Source organism: Trichosurus vulpecula, chromosome 2, assembly GCF_011100635.1.
Source record: "Trichosurus vulpecula isolate mTriVul1 chromosome 2, mTriVul1.pri, whole genome shotgun sequence".
NCBI lineage: Eukaryota > Metazoa > Chordata > Mammalia > Diprotodontia > Phalangeridae > Trichosurus > Trichosurus vulpecula.
The window spans coordinates 263030900-263045060 of NC_050574.1; positions in this window are offsets into that span (position 1 = coordinate 263030900).

Below are 14161 nucleotides of genomic sequence, written 5' to 3' on the forward strand. Positions count from 1 at the left end.
CTAGGGTATGAAGGGCTTTGAATGCTGAACAAACCATTTTGTATTTGTTCCCGAAGGCAATAGGGAGCTACTGGAGTTTATTGAGTAAGAGGGTGACATGATCAGGCAAGCTACCAGATGACTATTTCTTTTCCCCTACTTATCATATTTACATCTGAGGTGAACTTCTCCCAGGCCAGGCCCTGCTCTCTCCCTCCTTCCTCCCCCATAGCAGTGATCTTGCCAAAAGTCATTTCAAGTTCCCCTCCCTCCCGTGAGGGCTGCTGCTCTTTGATTTGAGGATGTATTTCAAAACATCTGAGCCAGGCATGATTTGTGGTGCCCCAAGTACAAAAATGACTAGTTGTAGATCTGCTTTTTGTATTGTATTTTAGATGATGCATGCCTCTATTGCTAGAGAAAGCTAAGACGACTATATCATCATAGGAAAGGAAAGACAGAGGCCCATCCTAGGTAAGATTTTGCTTTTAATTAGCTTGGAGTCCAATACTAACTTTAAATTGCCTTGGAGTATAATTCAAAATACTGTATTGTTTTGCTTTCATTCTACACAATCTAAACCTTAGTTCATTTTGATGCTTTTTAAGCAAAGGTGTAGTTTTGCCATGACAATTTACCTATCACTGTTGGCTAACATTTCAGGGTTTAGAGAAGAGGAGGGTCAATGGAGGAGATGGTCCTTGGACTCTACATATCAGTTGGAGCCAATTTTACATCATGCTGAAAAGCTGTTCAGTTGAAACTTAGTTGGAAGGAATTCATTTGAGTTAGTAAGAGAAAGTACGTGTGCAATGGATGATTAATATTGCGTAGTCTTGTGGTTTTTTAGTTATCTTAATTGATATAATTTAGGAATTTTGGGTGAGCTCACTTCACGAATAAGGACTTGAGAAGGGGAATCATCTGTAAGTGAATCTGTTCTTAGAACTTGATTTTGATACTTCAAAATGTTAATGGATTCTTCGGTGCAGATGATCCTTCCGCTGACAAATTAGAACCCCTCTTTGCTACTGACTAACTGCATGACCCTGGTTAGGGCTCTTGAACTCTGCGCCATGGTTTCCTCATCTGTAAAATGAGTGGATTAAACTTGATGATTTCTAAAGTTCCTTCCAACTCTAAAATTATCATCTATGATTTATATTCTGGGTTCTGATAGATGGTTCTTCCAACAGTCTCTTGGTGAACTCTTCAAATTTAGCTAGGCTGGTCTTCTGATGACTGAGGTATAGTCTGGGTCACCAAACCCAAACTGAAAGCTTTTCAAGTAAAGTAGCATCTAAGGCCTGTTTCCCATTGGTGTATAGGTTATACCATAACCTATAAGGACCTGAACTCACTTCCATGCCATCATGAGGCATCAGAGTAGGGTATCTAGATATGCTTGCAATTTTTAATCATAAAACAATCATATTTTGTCTATTTATAAAGGTAGTTATATAAAGACATGACTTTAAAAAAAAACCCAAAATAGGAAAAAAATTCGTAACCCATGCCCATACTGTGTGTATAATTGATGTCTTGAAATGAAAAAACTTTAAAATGGGTGGTGATGACTTTCTTTTGAATTTAGGAAGATTGCTACTATTGCATCAATAGTTAGTTAACTATAATAGTTAACTAACTAATTTAACTAACTATAATAGTTAGTTAACATTAGTAGGAGTTGAGAATATGGGCAGTGGAGGGAGGAGGGAACAGTTCCCTCCCTGTGCTCTGGTTGGAGACTTCAATTTAGCTGGGAAATGGGATTTTACTTGAGAAGCACAACAAAGCAAGAATTAATAGCAAAGCATCATCAATTCTATGATAAAAGCACCTAGCTGCCTTCCACAGCTCAAGTGTTTTCCTGCTGTTGGCATCTGAAAATTAAGGCATTTTAGGTTCTTGGCAGAAAAAAAAAACAAATCTCTCTTGCCTTTGTCTTTTTGGTCCAGGAATAATCCATGTGTGTGTGCATGTACTTACCAAAATGTTCTTCGGAACACTGTTTGTATGGGAATGTATTTGAGTGACATTGACATTTTGGGAAAATGCATGAGAAAAAAAAAATTCCACAAGAATATGAGAAAACTGCAGAATGTGTTTCTGGCTATAGTCACATGGTAATGATATCAGCTTTATCTGGGAAAAACAGAATGAAATCCAACTGATTTGCCTAGACAAAATTACCTAAAATTATATATGTTTGTCTGGATTAGTTGGGTAATAACATTAGGGGGTCAGATCTTTTTTTCTTAGGGAACAGGTAACATGGAGACACAGTTCTCCATGGCATCCTTTGATTGATAAGCAAATGTCTCCAAATGCGATGTTTATCCTCATAATAAGAAGGAATTGTTTATGGTACACAATGACTCAGTAAGGAACAGTGGAAGTGACTTTGGAGTCAGAGGTTCTGGGTTCTAATTCTATCATTATCACTTGCTTCCTGTGAGATCTTGGTTAAGTCATTTCAATTCTCTAAGTTTCACTTTCCTCATTCTATAAAATGAGAGACTTGAACAAGAGAGCCTTTAAGGTCCCTTCCAGCTTGAAATCAGTGATTCTATGACATGTTTTCGAGAAATTCCTCCCCCATCCCACCCCACCCTAGCCTCCTCAAGTGGGCTACCAAGGTAGGCTTCTTATGGGCCTTATATTGATTGAATGGATCTTAGCATTGGGGTTTGATTGTTGTTGTTTAGCTGTGTCCGACTCTTGATGAGTCCATTTGGGGTTTTCTTGGCAAAGATGTTAGAGTGGTTTGCCATTTCCTTCTCCAGCTCATTTTACAGATAAGGAAACTGAGGCAAACAGGGTTAGTAAATGTCTGAGACCAGATTTGAACTCAGGAAGATGAGTCCTCCTGACTTCAGGTCTAGCACTCTGTCTACTATACCATATACTATAAACACTGGGCTTTAGCAAGAAGCACCTATTTTTGTCCTTGATAAGAATCAGTACATGACATGCATCTCTACATTTTATCTCTCTTGATTAAACAGATGTAATTTTGAAAAGTTGCATATAAAATGAGTCATTTTTTATTGATTTAAATTTTTATCTCAAAGAAGAGATAGAAAGGGATTGAAGTCTAGTTCACGGTCAATCAACAAATATTTACTTAGCACTTAGTATATTCTAGACCAGGGGTGAGGTTTTGTTCTGTGAAGTTTGGATTCAGCCAAAGGGATGCACTTGACAGCCTAGAGAGCCACATGTGGCCTCCAGGCTGCAGGTTCCACACCTCTGTTCTAGACACTGGACTGAGTACTGAGAATACAAACAAAACAAAAACAAATAAGCATACTATCCCTGCTTTCAAGGAGCTTACATTTTAATGGAATGGAAGAGAGATAATATATAAAGAACTTTATATGCCTCCTGCAGGAAATGGTGTTTGAGCTGAGTCTTGAAGGGAACTGGGAATTTTAAGAGGTTTGGTAAGGAGATAGAACATTCCAAGAATAATAGAAGGCCAACGGAAAGACACAGAGACAATATATAGAGCATAGTATGTGGGGAGCAGCAATGACTGACAGTTTGAATGCACAGTAGAGTGTGAGATAAAAAATGTGTAAGAAGATTGGAAATATAGAAAATTCAAGTTGTGAAGGGCTTAAAATACTAAACAGAGGATTTTATGTTTGATTTAGATGTCAGAGGGAGAAACTGGAGTTTATTGAGCAGGATGTGACATGGTGAGATCTGCTCTTTAGGACAATATTTATTGACCCTATAGAAGATGGATTGGAGCGAGAAGATTCATTAAGACCAATTGAAAGTCTATTGTAAATAGTCTAGGGGAGAAGTGATGGGGACCTAAACTAGGCTGGCAGCTGTGGGATTGGAGAGAAGGGGATATATACAAAAAAAATTGAAGCGATAGCAACGTAAAATTTAGCAACTGATTGGATAATCGAGATAGGTGAGAATGAAGATTCAAGGAGAACACCAAAGTTTCAAATATAGGTCACTGGCAGATGGTGGTACATTCTACAGTAATAGGGAACTTCAAAAAAGTATCGGAGGGTGGGATGATTTCTGTTTTAGACATGTTGAACTTGAGATGTTGCAGATTGCAACAAATGTCAGGTTAAGATGATAAAGGAGGGAGTGTAATAGAAGGGCAAGGTAGTCGGTAGAAGTAAAATAGAGGAATCAGGAGAGACAGGATACAAGAGACATGCACAAACATAAGAACAAAGATCAGGAGCAGAATATGTTTGGGAAAGTAAATATCTATATATATGTATATGTGTATGCATATATCTATAACTATAGAGAAACATATCTAAACTTTATTGTAGCCTTTGGGGGTGGGGTGGGGGGAGGAAAAAAAGAACAAAGTAAAAAAGTGCACAGCAGAGAACAAAAGAAAACTCACAAGGAAGCAAAGATGGACAATTCTCAACACAACATGTATTATTTATCATATAGGCTTTCTTGAAATGAAAATATATTGTTATATATTTTGAATTCTCTCTTATGTTCTACTATGCACACGACAAGCTTTTTTTCTTTCTTTGTATTTAAGTTTCAATATTTAAGTTTATGATACGTTTTGATCCTTTTCTCTATTCTGTATTTGTGTTCTGGCCCTTGAGTCTAAAATTTTAAAAAATGAGAAAAAAAAAGGAGAAAGTGAATCACAAAAGAGAAGAGTAATGGTGGTAGAGGAAGGGTAGTGAAGTGTTAATGTGGAATAAAGCGTATCCCTATTGCTTCTCTTGGGCCACAGTGAAAGAAGGCATACTCACAACTGAATGATAGTGGCTAGAGATAAAATGCCTTTTGGGCAGAATAAAATTTTCATGGCTGCAAGAAGACAGAAGGAAATTATTTTTTCCATCATTTTTGTACCATCTTGTTATTCAAAATGATTTTGACTATAATTGAAGGTACCCTGAACATGGAGTGTGTGCTTGGCCCCTGGTTAGGATGCCAATCTGAGAACCTACTTCAAGGTAAGATTCTGCAGCAATAGACCTGGTTCCTTAGGCTCTTGTCCTTGAAGGCATTATAGAGGAGATTTTGGTCCTTTGCAAGGTTCCATTGATAAGAAATATGGCCTCTGGATTTTTGATAGTTATGGACAACTGAGGTATTTTATTTTTCTCATAAAGTTTAATTAAAAAAAAAGGTTGATGTGGCAACAGTTCTGGCCTCCAGATCTAATCTCCAAGTACTTGGTGGTAATGGAGATTTGTGGCATTGTTAGAGTGACTCAGGGAATAATATCTACATTCTCTATATAGGATCCCTTTTTCTAAACCCAGTCACTGAAAGGGGAGGAGGCATTCACTGTCATTACGCATATCTCCCATCCAGATGTGGAGTAGAAAACAGAAACATGTATTTGTAACTGGTATGGTAAGGGAGACCAAAGACGAGTGATTAATAGATAAAAGACTTGGACTGATATGTCTAGTAGAGCATCCCAGAGATCTGTTCTGTGCTAATTCACATTAATTTCTTTTCTTTTTAAAATATATTTTATTTTGTTATATATTTCCCAATTACATGTACAAAAAATTTTAACATTCATTTTCTAAAATTTTGAGATCTTAATTCTCTCCTGCCCCACTCACCCCTCCCCCTTTCTTCAGAATGCAAGCAATTTAATATTGATTATACATGTGAAGTCTTGCAAAACATATTTCAATATTGGCCATATTGTGAAAGAAAATACAGACAAAAAAAACCCAAGAACAATAGAGAAAGTAAAAAAATAAAGAAAGGAAAAAAGGATGCTTCAATCTGCATTGGAAGTTTATCAACTCAGAGAGGATTCTGGGAAGATGGTGGAGTAGGTCAGAAAAGTCCAAGCTCCCAAGATTTTCCCCTACAAAAGAGATAAAAAGAGACAAAAGAGATGTTCAGGGTGAACAAAGTGCTGATAAAAATAAATAAGAACAGGGGCGGGGTCCTCCTGGGACAATCTGAAAAGACCTGAAGGAAAATCACAGGACAAGTTTGGTCCCTGAAAAAAGTAAAAACTTCCAGGCTAAGGTCCACTTAGACAACTAGCTGCAAGCCCTTATGTTAACTGGGTTGGAAGGCTGCCTCAGCCCCAGTCAGAGGAACTTTTACCCCAGGACAGTGAGACAAGTTGAGCTTCTGAGCTGTGAAGATCAAGGAAACCTCTGCTAACTAGGAATGCCAAACCCAGCTGTGCTATGGATACTGGGTAGGGACAAGAAGGAATCAGCACAGACCCAGGGAATGCAGGAGCAGTGGGGCAGAAAAACCCTGGCCGTGGGCACTTATAGGAGGCTGAAGGTTTGGCTTTCGTTCCAGGCTAGAGGGGAGAACTGAAGATCTGAGGCTGAAGGCACCATTCCCCCATACCTCAGAACTAGAGATGATTACAAAAATCAAGCTATTGCTACCAAAAAATACACAGGCAAAGGAGAAAGAATCCAACCATAGAAAGTTATTATGAGAATAGAGAAGACCAGGATATGGAAGCAAAGAAACCTTCTTCTACCCCAAAGAATAACATCAAATTGTCACCTGCCCAAAAAGAATTTATAGAAGAACTTAAAAAAGACTTTAAAAATCAAATGAGAGAGATTGAGGAAAAACTAAAAAAGAAAATAAGAACAATCAAAGAAAAATAAGAAGATTATGAAAAGAAAGTCAACCAATTAGAAAAGGAGATCCAGAATCTTAAGGAAGAAAATGACACCTTGAAAATTAGAATTGGGCAAAGGGAAGCCAGTAAAGTTATGAGATCAAGAAATAATTAAACAAAATTCAAAGAATGAAAAAATAGGAGAGAAAGTGAAATATAAGAAAACTGATCTGGAGAATAGATCAAGAAGAGAAAACACAAGAATAATTGGACTACCTGAAAGCTATGATCAAAAAAAGAATCTTGATACAATAATACAAGAAATAATTAAAGAAAATTGTCCTGATGCATTAGAACAAAGGGGGAAAGTAAAAATAGAAAACAAAAATCCATTGATCACTGCTTGAAAGAGATCCTATGAGGAAAACTCATAGGAATATTGTAGTCAAGTTCCCAAAACCTCCAGCTCAAGGATAAAATATTGAGCAACAAGAAAAAAACAATTTAAATATGATGGTGCCACAATTAGAATCATATAAGACCTAGTAGTGGAGACACTAAAGGACCACAGGTCTTAGAACACTGTACATTGAAGAGCAAAAGAACTGGGCTTCTAGCTGAAAATATCATACCCAGCAAAGTTAAGCATAATCCTGAATGAAAAAATATGGACATTTGATCAACTGTCAGACTTCCAGGACTTTGTTAAAAAAAAAAAACCTGAACTTAATAGAAGATGTGACATACAAGAGCCAAGAGAAACAAACATAAAGCACATATTAAAGACTCATTACAATGGATTCAATAAGGACAGACCATTTACCTTTTATGTATCAAAAAGGTAAAACATATGTCAAAGATTGTCATTAGAATTGGGTAGTTTGTAAGAAAGAATGGGGTAGACTTGAGTATGATATGACTTTAAAAAGCAAAACCACCTAGGAACAGTTAAAAAGAATAATTATACAAATGAGGTTCAAGAGGAAGAACTGACACAGAGGAATTAGATAGAAAAGGAGGGCTGGTAGTTCTGGTAACCTACTTTTCTCAGGAATGGGTTCAAGAGGGAACAATACATATATATCTAGAAATATGTAAAAGTCTTCTAAATTCAGAAGAAATAAAATGGTAAGGGGATAGGGAGGGGGAAAAAAAGGGAGGGATCTCTAGAGGGGCAGGTGAGGGAATAGGTTTAAAGGGGGGTATAGAAGGATGTTGAGATCAACAAGAATGAGAGAATAAGGGAGGGATCTTTAGAGGGGAGAATGAGGGAATAGGTTAAAGGCGGGGTATAGAACAGTGTTTAGATTTATGGGAATGGGAGGATAGGGGATGGCTCCTCAGAGGGGAGTTTGGCTGAGTAATAGGAGGGCGAGGTGGAGGGTAGAAGTAAACTAGAGGAGTCAGGAAGGATAGGAAATAAGAGATACACACAAACATGAAAACAAAGATCAGGTGTAGAATTTGTTAGGGAAAGTATATACATATACATGGATGTATGTATATATGTATCTGTACATATGTATGTATGTATACATCTATATATAAATATGTCTGTATTTAGAGAACAAAAGAAAACTTACAAGGAAGCAAAGAAAACATGGGCAGATCTTAATATAACATGCAGTATTTATCATACAGGCTTTCTTGAAATGAAAATTTATTGCTATATATTTTGCATCCTCTCATGTTCTGCTGTGCACATGACATGCTTTTTTTCTTTTCTTACATTGTATTTAAGTTTCAATATTTAAGTTTATGATATGTATCTTTTTCTTTTCTCTGTTCTATATTTGAGTTCTAATGTGTAAGTCTAAAATTTTAAAAAAGTTTATGAGCTCTCTCTCTGGAGGTGGATAGCATTTTTCATCATAGGTCCTTCAGAATTGTCTTGGATCATTGTCTTGATCAGAGTAGCTAAGTCTTTCACAGTTGATTACAATATTGCTATTACTGATTCACATTGATTTCAATGAAAGCATCAGGACTAGAGGTCATATTTCTTAGGCTTTTATTTTTGTTCGAATATTGTCAAGTTTTACTCTCGGATGATTTCTCAACTAGTGTTAACTCAAACATCTTTGTCTTTAAATTTTTTTCAGATCATACACATAAGAGGAAAGTGTCCATCCCCATTTCAATTAATGTCATCACAGAAGATCCAGATACCACAATTCAATCGAGCAAACATTTGATAGCATGAAATTCCAAAGTATTAACGAATTTTCCTACAATCCCACCACAAACTCAATTAGAAATGATTATAGAGCTTAAGCCAAATTGGACAAAGGCCACAAAAGGCAACACAGGAAACATCTTGTGACTGGCTAAAAGAATCATATACACCCCTGGTCCTAGGCATAAAAACAGCAAACTATCCAAGAATGAGGTCATTTGAGCAGGAGGATTCTACTTTGATTGTTGGAGCCAAGCACTTGAGGGGGAATCACTCTGGGGGGTTAGAGTAGGTAAGGGTTGAGTTTCTCCCTTTCCCTCGTACTGAACATTGACAGGATCAGAAGGAGAGAATACCTACAGTTTAAAGAAGAGGGACACACCGAAGATCCATGGATGTGGAGAAAGAAACATACCTAAGGGGAAATTCATAAAGATTCCATAAAGAGATACTTTGAGTACCAAGAATTACCACACACGTTCTCTATATTTGTGCTTCATTAACATAGTACTCTGCATTTTAGCCCTCTCTTCCAAAGGACCTGTGTGCATTTATAGGTGGAAGCACCCTGAGATTTATGGGGGGAATTTTTTTGTATTTTGTATTTGATTTTGTAACTAATGTTCTTGCTATGCCTTTTCAAGAAATACTTCTCTAAAAAATAGTTGAGTCATCTGGCTCATTGGTGGTGGGGAAAGACACTGGTGGACATTTTGGATTCAGTGTTTTAGAAGGGTGGCCCCTCAGGGTTACTCTAAAAATCCTGAAAAGAGAAGTAGCCACCCTCTAGGGGAATCAACATTCAAGTATTATGAGGTATCCCTGAGGGATTTTCTTTACTACTTCTAAGGGTTCAGCCACTTTTTTGCCTAGAGAATAGGTGGAAGACTATGGAATACCACACATAGATTCAGTCGTATATTCACTGTCATTATATACTGTCAAGTATATGCACAGATATACTGGTAGTATATGTTATGTAGAAACTTCCATGGTGAGGCTGGGAAAGTAAATGATAGAGCAAATAGGTTTAAAAATAAAAAACTTATGTATATATGAAATTATGGCAAGATACCTTTGGTAATACAGGCAAGAGAGGACACTTTGCCAAGGAAGCAGCAAAACAATTTGGTGGCAGGAATGCCGGAGCTTGCTCATGCTGACTCTCAAGGGATTATTAATTTTCCATGTGAACATTCATACCTTAGGAACTGGCAAATGCTTCAAATCAAGGCTTGATTTATTGTTATTGTTTTGTTGATTTTCTAGGCTTACAATGATGAAGAAAATATTAACAATACAGAATAAATTTAAAAGAATGTCAGAAACAAATTTGGTGTGTGTTTTTTTTTTCAGAGCCTGTTGTTAAACATTTACCAGAACACCCCTGGTTGGAGGTATCTGAAATCAGATTAGAACAGGAATTATTAACGTTTGTGTGTGTGTGTGTGTGTGTGTGTGTGTGTGTGTGTGTGTGTTACGGCCACCTTTGTCAGTCTGGTGAGGGGTCCCCCTGTGAATCCTTTCTAAGAATAACATTTTATTTCATAATTGAAGGAAATGCTAAGTTTTAATTGGAAGTTAGTGGAGATGTATTTTTCCCATCCAAGACCACAAGCCTGCTGAAATCTATCAACAAACTCTTTGGAGGTCCATGTATCCCAGGTTAAGAATCTCTGGATTAGAAGGAAAAACAGAGGAGGGATAGAAAGAAGTATAAAATGAGTGGTAGCTAGAATTTCACTTGAGACCCTTTTATAGACAACAGCAAGTGGCAGTTTGTTTTCATTATAACTTCCACAGGTATCTTCTAATTAAAAGTGAGAGCTAGCTGAGAAAGTTAGCAACACATCAAGAAAAAAAAGGCAGGAAGCGTGTAATAAATAAATAAATCTCCCTGAGGAATCCACAGTGAATGAGCACCCCACCATGGTGAACACATGTTGCAAACAATCAATTTACCATGGCAGCTTGCCATGAAATTTAGCCAGAGGACCTGCCAAGATCAACAGAGGCCTGAGGATCTTGCTTCCAGCAAGCGTGGAGGGCAAAAGGTATTTTTCAATCAGCTTCAGAGAGTGCATGGTATTTGTATTTCTCTCAGTGATAAATAACAGCTATACATAAAAAAATTAAAAAGCAGATTATTCTCTCTATTAGAGGAAGAGATGAAAGAGCTGAAGGAATGTTTCTCTACTCTCCAGATTTTACAGGAGAATGAAGAGTTCTTTGAAAGAATGGAGGAAGTACCTTGAAGAGATTTAAAAAAAAAAAACACCCTACTGATAACTAGAATTTATATAGAACTCGAAGGCTTGTAACACACTTTACATAAATTATTTCATCTTAACCTCAAAATAATCCTTCAAGAAAGATATTCATATTATCTATATTATACAGGTGAGGAAATTGAGACTTAGGCTAAATAACTTGCCCAGGGTCATACTAATTGTCTGAAGGAGGATTGGAACACAGGACTTCCTGACTCCAGGTCCTGTGCTATATCTACTCTATCCCTTAGATGTCTCAGAGAGAAAAAAAAAAGAGCTGGTTCAGAAGAAGAATATGAAGAGGCAGAAGAGAAGCTTACTTTGTGTCAGAAGGTTGGAAGGTAGAAGAATATAACATGGAGGAGGAAGGGAAGGACCATTGAGTATCTCAGCTGAGTAAGTGGGAGATTCTTCTTGGTGGACCCTCTGAAGAAGAAGCTGTTGCCTTGGGTTCTAAGGAAGGATGACATGGATCCTTGGGTGCTCATCATAGAGAGAGAGAGAGAGAGAGGGAGGGAGGAGACTATGCAATAACCTGGATCATGAATTATGATCATGGAAAGAAGGTAGAAATCCTTAATTCTTTTATCCTCTCTTGCTTTCTCTTCCAAGAAACATTAGAATTTAGGATGGTTAATAAGAAATCGAAACTCAATATAAGTAGGGAGAGAGTAATAGAGGTTGAGTCACCTGGCCTGAATGAACTACATTTCTGTGTACTTAAAGAGCTTGCATATGTGATTACTCATCTGATTTCAGGGATCTTTGAAAAACCAGGAATAGTAAAAGTGCCTCTAGATTGATGATAAGTTAATGTCCTGATTCTCCAAGGGAATAAAATGGAGAAGAGGATGGAGTCGTTACACTAAAAAAAGTCATCATTACTCTGATTCCTGTGAAATTCTATAATGTATTAAATGATATTTTGTGAGTGTTTAGATTTAGAAAGGAAAGTGGTGATCTCTAGGAGCCTTATGGTTTCATCAACTTGAGTCAATGCCGCATTAACCTTATTTCCTTTTGACAGTATGGAATTGTGGAAAGGTCACTGGGTACAGAGTCAAGGAAGACTGTGTTTGAAGAATTTTTCTGACAGTCCTGGCTGCAAAAACTTGGGCAAATCATTTCATTTTTATGAGCTTCAGTTTTCTCATCTGTAACAGGGGGCTAATAATGCCTGTGGTTACTATCTTAGAATCGTTGTGAGGACAAAAGGAGAGAATGTAAACCTTTATGTAAACCTTAAAGTGCTAAACAAATGTCACATATTACTATCATTATCATTATTCATGATTATTATTGTACAGAGAGAATAAACAGAGGTGGTACTATCAGAGTTCACTGGGACACTGAATCCAAAGGTAAGGTCAGAAGCAGGAGCTAAATTCACACTCAGGAAAGTCAATACAGAGTCAGGGAGGCTAGAGTAAAACGGGGAGTAACTTTCTTGCTCAAGACTAGGATCAAAGAGTAGATAGAATTATGGTAGGGCTACTCATCTTCATTTTTTTTCTTCTGTTTTTTTCTTGACCTGTAAAGTCAAGTGGCACTTAAGGTAGCAGTGATCTGCTCTAGCCATGTCATCTCCTTCCTTAACTAGATCAGATTTGACATGTTCCTGAATTAGATTGACCTTGAAAGAAGAGGATGTTAACTGGTTGAATTGCAGAAAGGGATTTGCTCCTGGCATACTGTATAGGACATGCACAAGGGCAGAGTAGAGACAGGGCAGGATGGGACCAGGACGATTACTCCAATTTTGCCAAAGCATAGCATGTGGGAAAGGAGATATTGTAAAATAAGACTGGAAAGAGAGGTTATAGCCAGATTGTGAGGCCCTTTGAATGTCAAGTGAAAGAATCTGTACTGTATTCAGTCAGCAACGGGGACTCAAGTTTTTTGATTAGGGAAGTGAGTGATAGGAGCAATGCATAAGGAATATCACTCAGGAAGTTGGGTGAAGGATTAATTGGAGAGGAGGCAGATTTGAAGCAGGAAGAGCCATCATTGCAATAGTCCAGACAAAGAGAAATAATGACCTATGTAGTACAGAGGTGGCAGGATGAGTGGAGAGGAAGAGGCAGATACAAGATATGTAATGGAGGTAGAGTGACAGCGCTTGCCGATTGATTAGATGTCAGAGGTGACGGAGAGAGGAGTGTTAAGGATGATGAAAGTCTCAACCCTGGATGCCTTGGACAGCAATGATGCCATTGATAGAAAAAGAGAAGTTAAGTTGTAAGGTAGGTCAGGAATCAGACTAATTGGTCTTGTATTGCTCTCTGCCTTTAAAAAAAGTTTTCTTGATGCTTTTTTCAAGCTTACATCACTGTCGCTTTTAAATGCCCTCATCCCCATCATCTTACACAACAAGGATGTCGAGCAAAACTAATCAACACATTGACCATCAACCGACCAATCAACAAGCACCTATTAGGTGTCTACTGTATGTCAGGCACTATGCTAGCTGTGGAGGATACAAAAATAAAATCATTTTTGCCTTCAGGAATCTTACATTCTATAAGAAAAAACAATATATGAAAGCCCTATCTGAAAAATGATGCCTCATTTCATAACTAGTCCACCCTGTCTCTGCTAAGGGAAAGGACGGGTATTTCACTGTTAGTCCTCTCAAGTCAAGATTGGTCACTGCATTGATCAGTTCTAATATCTTCTGATGTCTTATACTAGTATCATCAGAAAATATTGTTCCCCTAGCTTTGCATAGCTTCACTTTGTAACAGCTTATATGACTTCCCACGAATTCTTGATGTTCATAATTTGTTACGACTTTGCCACTTTTTATACCATATGCTCACAATTTACTAGCTGGAATTCATGGTAGGATCATGGTTGAAACCAACTAAAGGTGGAAGACAAACACCTGCAGCCTGTCCAGTGAGCTGGAGAGGAAGACCAGGTCAGGAACTTCACCTCCTCTGGTCAGGGCAGCATATTCAAGGCCAGAATCTGGGCCAAGAACTAGGGAGACTTTGACAGCCAATGTCTCAGATATCACAATTTCACAAAAATGCATAGTCACTAACAACCCCTAGCTAAGCACTTTGGGTTGTCAAGGATTGTATACACTGAATAATAATAAGGATAAGGGGACTTAGAGAGTAATGACTAATGGCCCCTCAATTTCTTGCTGAT